At 41.9% G+C, this 13,831-nt stretch overlaps 1 pseudogene; it reads right to left on the reverse strand.

Annotated features, from left to right (window-relative positions):
* Positions 1-5,172: 5,172 nt before the first annotated feature.
* Positions 5,173-7,366, reverse strand: LOC125525411 (annotated as a pseudogene).
* Between the last annotated feature and the right edge of the window lie 6,465 nt (positions 7,367-13,831).

The following is a 13,831-nucleotide window of genomic DNA, read 5'->3' on the forward strand; positions in this document are numbered from 1 at the left end:
CAGAAAAAATAAACTAGTTAAGTTATATATATATAGGTGAAACATTACTAGTTCTATTATTTCAACTAATCCAACTAGTTCTATTAATTCAACAAGTTCTATTAATTAATTCAACTAAGCATTTACTAAAAATAAACTAGTTATATTAATTCAACTAGCTAGTTCGAATCTCATATACCTAATTAATATTTAACTTTTCTATCTAATTCATATCTAACATTTGACATTCATCTAATTAACAATTTGACATGCATTAATCTAAAAAACAGAAAACGGAAAATAAGTAAAAAATTGTGTGTGTGTGTGTGTATGTGTGTGTGTACGTACGAGCGGGGACGGCGGCGTACGAGCGGCCGGCGGCGCGAGACGGCAACGACGGGGACGGCGCGACGGGTCGACGACGGGGACGGCGCAACGGGGGCGGGGACGGCCGGGGCGGCGCGCGCGACGACGGGGGCAGGGACGGGGCGCAACGACGGCGACGGGGACGGGGCGCGCGGCGACGAAGACGGAACAGAGGAACTAACTGAAATTTTTCGTAAGTGTTGTATATATAGGAGAGGCCTTTAGTACCGGTTGGAGCCATCAACCGGTACTAAAGGCCTGCTCCTTTAGTACCGGTTGATGGCTCCAACCGGTACTAAAGGTCACCCTTTAGTACCGGTTGGAGCCACCAACCGGTACTAAAGGTGGTGCGCTGCCTGCACAAAGTTTACTCCCACCTCGCTGGGGGAAGGGCAGCCGCACTGGTTTATAAACCCAGCCGCGGCTGCCCTTTCGAACTCCTCTATAAAGCAGGCTTCTGGGCCTAACTACGGCGCGCTGCCCTGTGAGTGTGCTGGGCCTTGTGGGCCTGAAATTGCATGCCCGTGGTCTAGCAGGCCCACAGGGCAGCGCCCCAAATTTTTTGATATAGTTTTTTTCTTTCCTGCTTTATTTTTTCTTCTATTTATTTCTGAGTAGTTTTTTTCTTTCCTGCTATAGTTTTTTTTCTTTTCTGCTATTTCTTCTTTTCTGCTTTATTTATTTTCTTCTATTCATTTATTTTTATATACCATGCCAAGTTGATGGTTAAAACTTGATGGTTCAAAGTCTGGAGTTATAATAAGTTTTAAAAAAAGAAATGCCGGTGTAACAGATGAGTTTTCGTTTGAAACCGGCCCTGATACTTTGAAAGAGATTGTCCAGTTTGTACATGAAGTGCATCTAGTTTTTGCCATAACAGAAGAAGTCCGGAGTTGTAATAAGTTATTAAAAATAAAAAAGAGGTGCAATGCTCGTTAATTAGCTTCAAGCCTTTTGGAATAGTGTAAACTGCACTGCACATAGCTCTGTGCAGTCTACCATGTTCCTCAAGGCTTGAAGCTAAGCAACGTGAGCATTGAGCCTCTTCTTCATCGTCTCTGCACTCAGGGCTTATAAACCGCTCCTACTCCCTCTCTCTTCGCAAGGTGGGACTAAAAAACAGCTTACTAAGAAACAGTAGTACTGGTTCATGCCATGAACCGGTACTAAAGGTGCTCGTGGTGGGGCCCCAGCCTTACCTGACACAACCTCATTAGTACCAGTTCGTGGCACGAACTGGTGCTAAAGGTTCGCCACAAACCGGTACTAAAGAGCTCCTCCCGCCTAGCAGTTGGAACCGGCACTGATGGACACATTAGTGCTGGCTCAAATTCAAACCGGGACTAATGTATCTCATTTTGTAGTGCTTTTCAATTTCAGGGTCATTTAGTTCAAAACAAATCATTAAATGCATGAAAAATAGCAAATGAAGGCAGAAATGGTTGAAAGTTGATGGCGTTGCTTTGAATGGTGCATACTCAATGCACAAAAAGTCTGGAGTTGTAATAAGTTTTAAAAAATGAAATGCCTTTGTAACAGATGAGTTTAATTTCGTCAGAAACCCGAATACTTCGAAAGAGATTGTCCAATTTGTGAACGAAGTGCATCCAGTTTTTGCCGTAACCCTCTCTACTTTTTCGAACATGCTATGTGGGTGAAATGATGATACCATGCCAAGTTTCAACTTTTTCAGAGTTCATTTGTAGTGATTTTCAATTTCCAGGTCATTTAGTTCTCAAAACAAATCATTAAATGCATGAAAAATAGCAAATGAAGGCAGAAATAGTTGAAAGTTGATGACGTCGCTTTGAATGGTGCATACTGAACGCACAAAAAGTCTGGAGTTGTAATAAGTTTAAAAAAATGAAATGCCTTTGTAACAGATGAGTTTAATTTCGTCAGAAACCCGAATACTTCGAAAGAGATTGTCCAGTTTGTAAATGAAGTGCATCCAGTTTTTGCCGTAACCCTCTCTACTTTTTTGAACATGCTATGTGGGTGAAATGATGATACCATGCCAAGTTTCAACTTTTTCAGAGTTCATTTGTAGTGCTTTTCAATTTCCAGGTCATTTAGTTCTCAAAACAAATCATTAAATGCATGAAAAATAGCAAATGAAGGCAGAAATAGTTGAAAGTTGATGGCGTCGCTTTGAATGGTGCATACTGAATGCAAAAAATATAAGAGCATTTAGATCATGATCTTATATTTCTTTACAGTCTGAATTTTCAATATGATCTTATACATCAAAAATACTTTGATCATCAATGATCTTTTTGTGTACAATCTGAATTGTCAATATGAGTCCTCAATGATTTATAAACCGGTGAAGACTCATATTGCGGCCACAAATTCTACACATAGAGTTCAATGAAGACCAAGTGCTTGTGATAGTTTGAGAAGTAACATATTTAAGGTGGTAAAAGCCTTGTTAGGGGAGCGAGGTGGGACTAAAAACAACTTGCCATAACCTCATTAGTACCGGTTCGTGGTACGAACCGGCACTAAATGGTGATGGTGGGGCCATAGCCTGATCGCAGGCTGCCACAGCCTCTTTAGTACCGGTTCGTGGCATGAACCAGTACTAAAGGTTCGCCACGAACCGGTACTATTGATCGCCGCCACAAACCGGTACTATTGATCACATTAGTGCCGTTTTTTTACAAACCGGCACTAATGTGCTTCAAATTTGACCCTTTTTCTACTAGTGCATTTTCGTCACTGGGCGTGGATGAGGCAGTAGAGGAGTAAGGGCGAGAGGAAGAAGCTAAGCTAGCAGTAGTATGTTCTGAATTTGTATTAAGTGTGGCACTATGTTCTGAATTTGTATTGAGTGTGGCACTATGTTCTGAATTTGTATTAAGTGTGACACTATGTTCTGAATTTTTATTAAGTGTGACACTATGTTATGAATTTGTATTAAGTGTGGCGCTATGTTCTGAATTTTTATTAAGTGTGACACTATGTTATGAATTTGTATTAAGTTTGTGCTATGTTCTGAATTTTTTATGTGCAGGAATATCGGGAATGTGGTTGCTGAATGGGGACATTGATAGGGGTCATCGTGCTGTGATAGGGTATGAGCGCAAGCTTGAGCCTCTGGTCACTCGCACTCCTAAGGAAAACTGGATGATACACCCAGGATGGCTTCAGCAGTACGTGCTTTATTAACTTGCACACTGACATGCATATTAATGGGAGACACTAATTGAAATGTTCTCTGATGAAGGTTGAAATGGGCCGGCCTTTTACCTTTCGCGTGTCTGGTTGAGTCTATACCGGGTGAGAAACTCCTCGCCATCGACGCGTCCTTGCTGAGCTGCTTAGTGGACCGTTGGAGGCCAGAGACCCACATGTTTCACTTCCGATGGGGAGAGATGGCTCCTACTCTGGAGGATTTGTCACTTTTGCTCGGACTACCGTTGGCAGTTCATGCCATAGGACCGTTGGACGCACCGGCTGATTAGGAGCGAGCTCTTACGCAATGTTTTCATGGTGTTTTTCCGGATGCTCCGGATCCGGTATAGGAGCATCACGGACCTAAGTATGAGTGGTTGCTCAATTTCCGGGTAATTTCCCCTACCTCTTATCTTCAAGTTATCATGCATATGGTTTTACAGAAAATAACTGCGGCTTACTAAAACTTTCTCTTTGCTTAATGCAGATCCAGAACTTCCGGGCGCCGTTGGCTACGGAACAGATCACTCGGAGCATGGAGGCCTACTTAATGTGGCTTTTCGGCAAGGTGATGTTCACAGAGAACCATGTCACCACTATTAGCACGCTCTATATCCCTATGGCACTCGAGATAGCGAGCGCTCAGACGGCGGATCATATCAGACAGAGGAGTTGGGGTTCGGCGGTCTTGGCGGCTACATACCGAGGTATGTGCAACGGTTGCCAGCTTACATCGAAAAAGCCAGCCCTTCTTGGATGCCCTCTATTCCTACAGCTGTGGTCGTGGGAGAGGTTCTCTATAGGGCGACCAGATATACGTGTTCGTGAGCCTATAGACGCCATGTTTGATGTTGACATCATCGACATGCCTACTTTCGGTCTGTGTTGGACACGTCGCGAGGTATGCACCGTTTTGTAGTTTAATGCAACTTTTTTCTGCACAAGAGATAGTTCGATAACTTTTGTTTTCTGCAGAGACGCTTTGCTAGTGATCAGACCAGGAAGGCATACACAGCATTGAACGAGCAGTTCGATGCGTACACTGGGGTCATCTGGCAGCCCTACACGGAAGCAGCCATACAAGCGAGATACCCTGGTGGTATGTCTGTGCTATGCACAAGAGACCGAGCTGGATGACAAAATCAAAGATCATCTTTGATGTCTTCGTCGAGGAGATGGCACACATCCACAGGTATTAACCAGTTTTTCAATGTGAGCTTCTGGCTTGAATCTGTTAGATATAATCTTGAGTTTGAGTTAGATGCAAAGCTAGTCTACATGCAATTAGTGCTACGTGCATGAGTCCGGCTGCTAGCCGTTACCTAGTAGCTAGTACATGTACGGGTACTAGTCCAAGTCGTGTCAAAGTCTGAGTCATAAACTAGGCTAGTGTTGTATCCGTGCAACACTAGGTTGTCCGTGTTGACGCATTAGGTGTAGGTTAGGTAACATATATACTCAGGTCAGGTCGTGGATTTTGTATCAACCGTGTAGAGAAAACAAAAAAAGAAATAAAAAGAAGGGGCACGACACGTGCCCTTGGCCAAAAATTTTGTGTGCGCGTGTTCATCGTGAATTGATGTGATTGATCATGTGGCGAAGTTCCAACAGAATCATTACAATACAGGTATCAGTTATGTGTATGTGTCACTAATTAGTGCTCCTACAGCGTGCATTTTTCCATGTTGACAGACAGAACCACGCTGACATATCCAACATAGTTGAGGCACGCTGACATAACCTTGGGCATCCAACAATCCATAGCGTCTTGAGCCGAGGGAATGATGCAATCGCTACTTGTCCTGCCACCTCCTGGTGCCATCTCTCTAGTAGAAAACTTTCAAGGTTTCCAATTTAGGAAAGAAGGGTGGTGGAGAAATACATGACTCCACGTTGTTTGTATCATAATCATAATTACCGATGCATATACTTGTCAATCTATCCAAACCAAACAAATGCAAGTACACGAGAGAGGGCAGCTGCCACAATGGTGGAAGATCCTTGCAGTTCCTGCACTGACTTAGACAAAGTGCACTGAGATGTTCTAACAGTGTAGAGTCATGCATCCATGATGAGAATTTGGCACCGTTATAATTACGTAACAGTAAACCTTCAAGCGTTTTGTGAGGACGAAGGGCCTCTAATATTCCTTCTGCATCAGTACCCACTTCATCTCCATCTCTTCTTATAAAAGGCCCACCCCAATCGAGTGCCAATCTTTTCAAATTATGCTTGGCGAATATATTGCCTTGTTTAGCACTTTCTGCACTATGCACTTTTCTCAGCTCTGTCAAAGAAAGACCCCCACCTAGATTCAAATCTTTCAGTTGATCAATTCCACGGCCTTCTTCACTATCAATGACATAAGTCGTCAATGTCTGCAGAGAATTCAGCTTACCAATACCTTGTGGCATGCACTCCGAATGGAAACACACAATGAGGAAGGGGTGTCGAAGACTGAGCATATATCTCATGCCTTCTGGTAATTTCTTAAGTTTGTCACAACAAATGAGCTTCAATGTTTGCAGGCTATACAACATGGTAATGGCTTCGGCAATGCAGATATATCAGAATCAGAACACTCTAGATAGCGAAGATGCTTCATACTTGTCATATGTGTCTCGATTGAGCATGTCCTCAATGCTCGCAAGGACATGAATTTTGACTTGGCCGTACTCAGCCGAGTCCCATAGTCCATCCCAAAATCATTCCAGTTCGGGTGGACTAATATCGTGCGGGGTCGGGGAGCTAGCATTTCCTTCATGGTTGCAATAGTATCATTGCTGACATGATCAAGTGACAAATATCGAACCCCATGCTCTAATGAACTGGCATATGTGGATCCTTGCAGACTTTCTTGACTTGATGAAGATTCTTGCAGAATGGAGCAATCATTTTCGCTTACAAAGCCAGCAAGATCATGCATAAGATCATGCATCTTGCAAGTAGTTGGTTGGTGGATGAACTCGTCTCCAATCATTAAGAGCCGGTTCTTTTAAATCTCGACATCTTGGAGGAAACATCTCCAAACTAGCACATCGAAAATTTGTTGGCCTCTTGTTTCTGATGCAATTAAGTCATTTGCCATCCATAGCTGGATTAACATGTCTTTATCCATCAGCCTATCCTTGGGGAAAATAGCACATAATGAAAAACATATTTTCTCTTCTGATGACAAGTGATCATAGCTCAGGTGTAGTGCAGGTGCAATCCCAGTAGCGAGGATGTCACTCTTCCATACATCACTATCAACAATAGAAAACCAATGACTGTGATTCTTGGAACGAAGTAAAGCTGATATAGTCTTGATGGCAAGAGGCAATCCCTTACACTTGTGGACAATACTCTTGGCCATTGATATGAATTCCTCTTGCTTCTCTACTCCCCTTCCAAATGCGTTTCTGTTGAAAAGCTCCCACGACTGATCCTCATTTAAAAGTGATATCTGATGTGGAGGATGTGTACCCATGATAGAAGCAACTTGATCGCTGCGGCTTGTAACAATTATAGCACTGCTTGAGACAACATGTGAGCATAGCAGAGATCTCATATCATCCCATTTTTGTCTATCTTCATTCCAAACATCATCCAGCACTAGGAGGCACATTTTCTTTCCCAACACTTCACCAAGTTTCTTCTGCAGTGCTTCCATCTCAGTCAATTCACACTTGTTCAATGTGACCACTTGGATTATAGATCGAATAATTTCTTCGAAGACAAACTTGTCAGAGACGCAAACCCATATGACCAACTCAAAGTGATGCTTCACCGTCTCATCATTGTGCACAAGTTGGGCAAGAGTAGTCTTACCAGTTCCCCCCATACCAACTATGGGGAGCACCATGATGTTATTATTCTCATTGTTGTTGTGGTCAAGCAGTGAGGTGTGCATTCAACAGAAAAGAACAAAATCACTAAACTAACCAGATAAGAGCAGTTCAAATGGGCAATTTTCTGGCAGAAAAATCAACAATTTTCTGAAATCTTCCACTGAGAGCGTGCAAAAAAATCTTGCCACTAAATCTGCCAGACTGTCCACATAAGTTCTTCACTTCAAGTAGAAGCCAATTTCTGAAAATAAGAAACTTTGATAGTTGCATACCTTTTAAAGCATGAGCACAAGTGGGCTGCTGCACCAGTGCTTCTCATTCACAATATTGAGAAAACTTCGATAGTAGAACATGTACATCAGAACGATTTTTCCAAGGCAAAATTCATGTCAATAAGATGAAAAGAACATAGAATGATCATGGGATTTGGAACCACAGTAGTCGCAAGGAAAAATATGAAGAAGAGAAGAGAAAATTTTGCTCAGCGGTACTAACTGATCAAAGACGAAGACATGGGACTGGACGGAGAAGCGGCGCCGCGTTGCTTCGAGAGACCAAAACTGAATATGAAAGCTAAATTTACATTAGAATACAATCCCATGTATAACTATATCTGTGGACATACATTTCTGGTACGTATCAGCACTCCAGCATCTATATATTTGTGTGATCACATATGTAAAAATGTAGATTGTTAAATTATGATCTAAATTCTAGTACCGTATTGGACTAGACATAGTACATACGGTGTGGGCCTTTTGCGTTGATACCGATGCGTACGAGTACAACTCGTTTACTTGTCCTACAAGGACTCCTATGTGTTGCCCCTCATATATATCCCATGTAGTCGCACCTCAGACGACCTGTCGTCTCGTGCTTGTAATACTCCTTCTAATAGTGATTGCGCCTTTGTGCGTCCGTGATTTTCTCCCGCAAGGGTTTCCACGTAAAAATCCGTGTCTCCCGTGTCTCGTTTATTCTCGTTATTATCTAACAAGTGGTATAGGTTCAGATACGAGATTTGAGACCGGAGAGATTAGGGTTGCATGTCCGTCGCCAGCGTCACGGCGATCCGTCGAATCCGACACAAAATCAATTTCCACTTCTGCGATTTGCGATCTGCTACCCGCCGCCCTCGCCTATCGTGCGCTCGTCCCATGTGCGTAATCTGCCGCTGCTACAACTTTCGCAGCCGAAGTGCGTGGGTTTCGTCCAAGTCCCGAGGAAGCCATTTGCTGCTACTGACGTGAAGACAGCTGTAAGTCCACGGGAATTTGAACCCAAGCTGCTGCTGCTACTTACTCACGTGAGATTACGTGGCCACAGTACCTGTTGATTTGCTAGTGCTACTGTTGCTACGTGAAACTAGTACTAGTCATTAGTACTTTCTACGTGTACATCGGAGGCTATCAGGTGCTATTTAATCATTATTTTTTATTCGCTCCACAAATTAATTCTATCGAGAATTTTCGTTCGGCTTGTACTACTTTGTGTATACAGTTTTATCGACTCATGGCATTCATGAAGTACGATCTTCCGCTGCTGGGCCGTGACACAAGGTTTACCCTAGGGCAAGTCAAGATGCGGGCGTTGTTGGCACAGTCCGACTATGATGAAGCACTGGATAGTTTTGAAAAGAACAGAATTTAGGACTGGACTGATGAGGAGAAAAGAATTGATTGTAAGGCTTTGTCACAAATTCAACTCCATTTGCATAATAATATTTTGCAGGAAGTTTTGAGCGAGAAAACTGCCGCCGCTCTATGGTTAAAGCTGGAAGGGATTTGCATGACTAAATATCTCACCAGCAAGATGCATCTGAAGCAAAAATTATTCCTGCACAGGTTACCCGAGGGAGGTAATATTTTGAATCATATTTCAGAATTTAAGGAGATTATATCCAATCTAGCTGCAATGGAGGTTAAGTATGAAGAGGAAGATACTGCTTTAATGTTACTTTGTTCACTGCCAAGTCTTATACCAATTTTAGAGACACAATATTATACAGTCGTGATACTCTCACGCTTAATGAAGTTTATGAAGCTTTGAACTCTAAGGAGAAGATGAAATTAATGGTACCTCATGATGGTTCAAGTTCATCCCAAGCAGAGGGATTATCTGTTCGTGGCAGGACAAAGGAGAAGAACTCCAATAATGGAAACAGAGGCAAAAGTAAGAACGGCTACAGGGGCCGGTCACAATCCAAAGACAAGAAATATTGCAGATATTGTAAGAGAGATGGGCATGACATCTCAGAGTGTTTCAAGTTGCAGAATAAAGAAAAGAGGAAAGGTAACAAACAAGGTGAAAATTCTGCTAACGTTGCTCGTGATGATAGTTCCGATGATGCTCTTGTCGTTATTGCTGGATGTGCTGAGACCAATGATGAGTGGGTACTTGATACTGCATGTACTTTTCATATGTGCCCGCATAGAGATTGGTTTATTACTTTTGATTCCATTACTTCTGTTGGTTCCGTTTTGGGTTTTGATAATTCACCATGCAAGATTGAAGGCATAGGTCCTATTCGAATCAAGATGTTTGATGGCATAATCAGAACTATGAAAGATGTTCGGTATATTCCGAAGATGAAGAGAAATCTTATCTCTGTTAGTGCCCTTGATGCAAAGGGGTACAAGTATTCAGGTGGAGATAGTGTTTTGAAGGTCACCAAAGGCTCCCTTGTTGTGATGAAAGGTGACTTAAGTTCGACCAATGGTCTTTATTACCTTCGAGGTTCTACCGTTTCAGGTAACGCTACTCCAGTTGTTTCAAAGAATTCTGATTGTGATGCTGCTAACCTTTGGCATATGCGTCTTGGACATATGAGTGAACTTGGTTTGGCAGAGTTAAATAAGAGAGGTCTTCTTGATGGATATGAACCTGATAAATTAAAATTTTGTGAGCATTGTATCTTCGGCAAGCACAAGAGGGTGAAGTTCAACACTTCGACTCATACAACCGAAGGTATTCTTGATTATGTGCATTCTGATTTATGGGGACCATCTCGCAGAAAGTCATTAGGTGGTGCTAGTTACATGCTGACTATTATTGATGATTATTCAAGAAAAGTTTGGCCTTATTTCTTAAAGCATAAATATGAAGCATTCTCAGCATTTAAGGAGTGGAAGATTATGATTGAAAGACAAACTGAAAGGAAGGTTAAAATACTTCGCACTGATAATAGTATGGAATTCTGTTCTAAGCAATTTAAGAATTATTGCAAGTCTGAAGGCATTGTCAGACACTATACCGTTCCTTATACTCCTCAACAAAACGTGTTGCTGAGCATATGAACAGGACCATTATTTCCAGAGCCCGTTGTATGTTGTCCAATGCAGGTTTGCATAGGCGTTTTTGGGCTGAGGCCGCTTCCACTGCTTGTTATCTCATTAATTGTTCACCATCTATTGCTCTTAATAAGAAAACTCCAATTGAGGTATGGTCTGGTTCACCTGCTGATTATTCACAGTTGAGAGTTTTTGGTTGCACTGCTTATGCTCATGTTGATAATGGAAAATTGGAGCCTAGGGCTGTTAAGTGCATCTTTCTTGGTTATATGTCTGGTGTTAAAGGTTTTAAATTATGCAAACCTGAAACCCAGAAGGTTGTTATTAGCAGAAATGTTATCTTTAATGAATCTGCTATGTTACATGATGTTTCATCTACTAATGTTCCTGTTGAGAGTGAACAGCAGCCTCCTATTCAGCAGCCTACTGTTCAGGTGGAGCATGTTATTGATTCAGGTGATACATCTCGTAATGAAATTGTTGATGCACATGATGAACCCGTCGTTAATGATGATCATGTCACTCCCACTCAAAATCAGCCTATTGTTCCACCCAGTTGCAATCTTGCACGTGACAGAGTTAGGCGGGGTAGTAATAAACCTGACAGGTTAATTGAAGAGTACAATATTGTTTCTTTTGCTTTATCTATTGCAGAAGAAATTGAAGGTAATGCTGAGCCTTCTTCATATTCCGAGGCTATTATTTCTAGTGATAGTAATAAGTGGATGACCGCTATGCATGATGAGATGGAATCACTTGAAAAGAATGGCACTTGGGATTTAGTAAGATTACCTAGAGAGAAGAAACCTATTCGTTGCAAGTGGGTTTTCAAGAGGAAAGAAGGTGTTTCTCCTAATGATGAGACAAGATATAAAGCAAGGTTAGTTGCTAAAGGTTACAGTCAGATTCCAGGTATTGACTATAACGAAGTCTTTTCTCCGGTTGTGAAGCATAGCTCTATTCGCACTTTACTCAGTATTGTTGCCATGCATGATCTTGAGCTTGAACAATTGGATGTTAAAACTGCATTCTTACATGGAGAATTAGAAGAGGATATTTATATGGTACAACCTGAAGGTTTTGTTATTCCTGGAAAAGAAAAGCTTGTCTGTAAGTTAAAGAAATCTCTTTATGGATTAAAGCAATCCCCTAGACAGTGGTACAAGAGATTTGACACCTTTATGCTCTCTCAAGGTTTCAAAAGGTCTAATTATGATAGTTGTGTTTATTTGAAAACTGTCAAAGGTTCAACTATTTATTTGCTCCTTTATGTTGATGATATGCTAATTGCTGCAAAGAGAATGTCAGATATTGATGAACTAAAGAAGCAATTGAGTAATGAATTTGAGATGAAGGATTTGGGTGCAGCAAAGAAAATACTTGGCATGGAAATATCCAGAGATAGACCATCTGGAAAAGTGTATCTCAGTCAGAAGGGATATATTGATAAAGTTCTTCGTCGTTTTAATATGCATAATGCCAAGCCGGTGAGTACTCCGTTAGCTGCACACTTCAAATTATCATCAGCTTTATGTCCTAAGTCAGATGCCGATATTGAGTACATGTCTAGAGTTCCCTATTCGAGTGCAGTTGGTTCACTTATGTATGCCATGGTTTGTTCTCGTCTGGATTTATCATATGCATTGAGTGTTGTCAGTAGATACATGGCTAATCCTGGAAAAGAGCATTGGAGAGCAGTTCAGTGGATTTTCAGATACCTGCGTGGTACTTCTAATGCTTATTTACAGTTTGGGAAATCTAGAGATGGACTTGTTGGTTTTGTTGATTCTGATTTTGCTGGTGATTTGGATAAGAGAAGATCACTCACAGGTTATATTTTCACCATTGGTGGTTGTGCTGTGAGTTGGAGAGCAACTTTGCAGTCTATTGTGGCTTGTTCCACTACTGATGCCGAATATATGGCTATTTCTGAGGCATGCAAAGAAGCTATCTGGTTGAGAGGTTTGTACACTGAGCTTTGTGGAGACTCATCTTGCCCTACCGTATTTAGTGATAGTCAAAGTGCTATATATCTTACAAAGAATCCAATGTATCATGAGAGAACAAAGCACATTGATGTCAGATATCACTATATTCGAGATGTTGTTGCTGAAGGTGATTTGAAGGTATGCAAAATAAATACTCATGATAATCCTGCTGATATGATGACAAAGCCAGTTCCGACCAATAAGTTTGAGCTTTGCTCAGGCTTAGTTGGTATTTCTCACTAGTCCTATGGACTTTGACGCACAAAGTGTTTAAGCTGATTTGGATGGAGTTATTCACTTTCTTCGACTACTGGAGGGAATTTGGCTCAAGGTGGAGATTGTTAAATTGTGATCCAAATTCTAGTACCGTATTGGACTAGACGTAGTACATACGGTGTGGGCCTTTTGCGTTGGTACCGACGCGTACGAGTACAACTCGTTTACTTGTCCTACAAGGACTCCTATGTGTTGCCCCTCATATATATCCCATGTAGTCGCACCTCAGACGGCCTGTCGTCTCGTGCTTGCAATACTCCTCCTCATAGTGATTGCGCCTTTGTGCGTCCGTGGTTTTCTCCCGCAAGGTTTTCCACGTAAAAATCCGTGCCTCTCGTGTCTCATTTATTCTCATTATTATCTAACAATGGTCTCCAAGCTTTAGTTTTCTGCAGAAGTGTCAAGATACAGATGTATCTAGCACTGTCATAATAGAGCAATGCTACATCTACATACTGAATTCTACGTGATTAACGTAATCACTAGGTGGCATTTATTTATTGGACAGATTAGAGGAGGGGGCCCCATCCAGTTGAAATCAGGGGGGGTGGAGAGTTTAAATAGGAAGGTTACGTAGGTTGGTTACGTAGCTTTACCTAGGTGTAGCATTTTCGGTCATAATATGCAACACTTACTCGGTTACTCCAGTAGACTAAATTCTTGTTTGCCCTCCGGTTGTCTATGTTATCGCTTCACTCCATTGAACCCATTAACAGTCGCGGTAAGGGCGACCCCTCGCTGCATCCACGTCATCACAAGAAGACAAAAATAAAAAACAAGTTAGCTATTGGGTGGGCAGAAAAGAGCGAGACAAAAAGATCAGCCTCGTCGCCTCCCCACGCACGCCAACACAGCCGCCGCCTCCTGTGCTCGTTTCTCTCAGCGTTGCCAGATCTGGGGGAGCCATCGGAGAAGAACCACGAGC

The sequence above is a fragment of the Triticum urartu genome, chromosome 7 (genome assembly GCF_003073215.2).
Source record: "Triticum urartu cultivar G1812 chromosome 7, Tu2.1, whole genome shotgun sequence".
Taxonomy (NCBI): domain Eukaryota; kingdom Viridiplantae; phylum Streptophyta; class Magnoliopsida; order Poales; family Poaceae; genus Triticum; species Triticum urartu.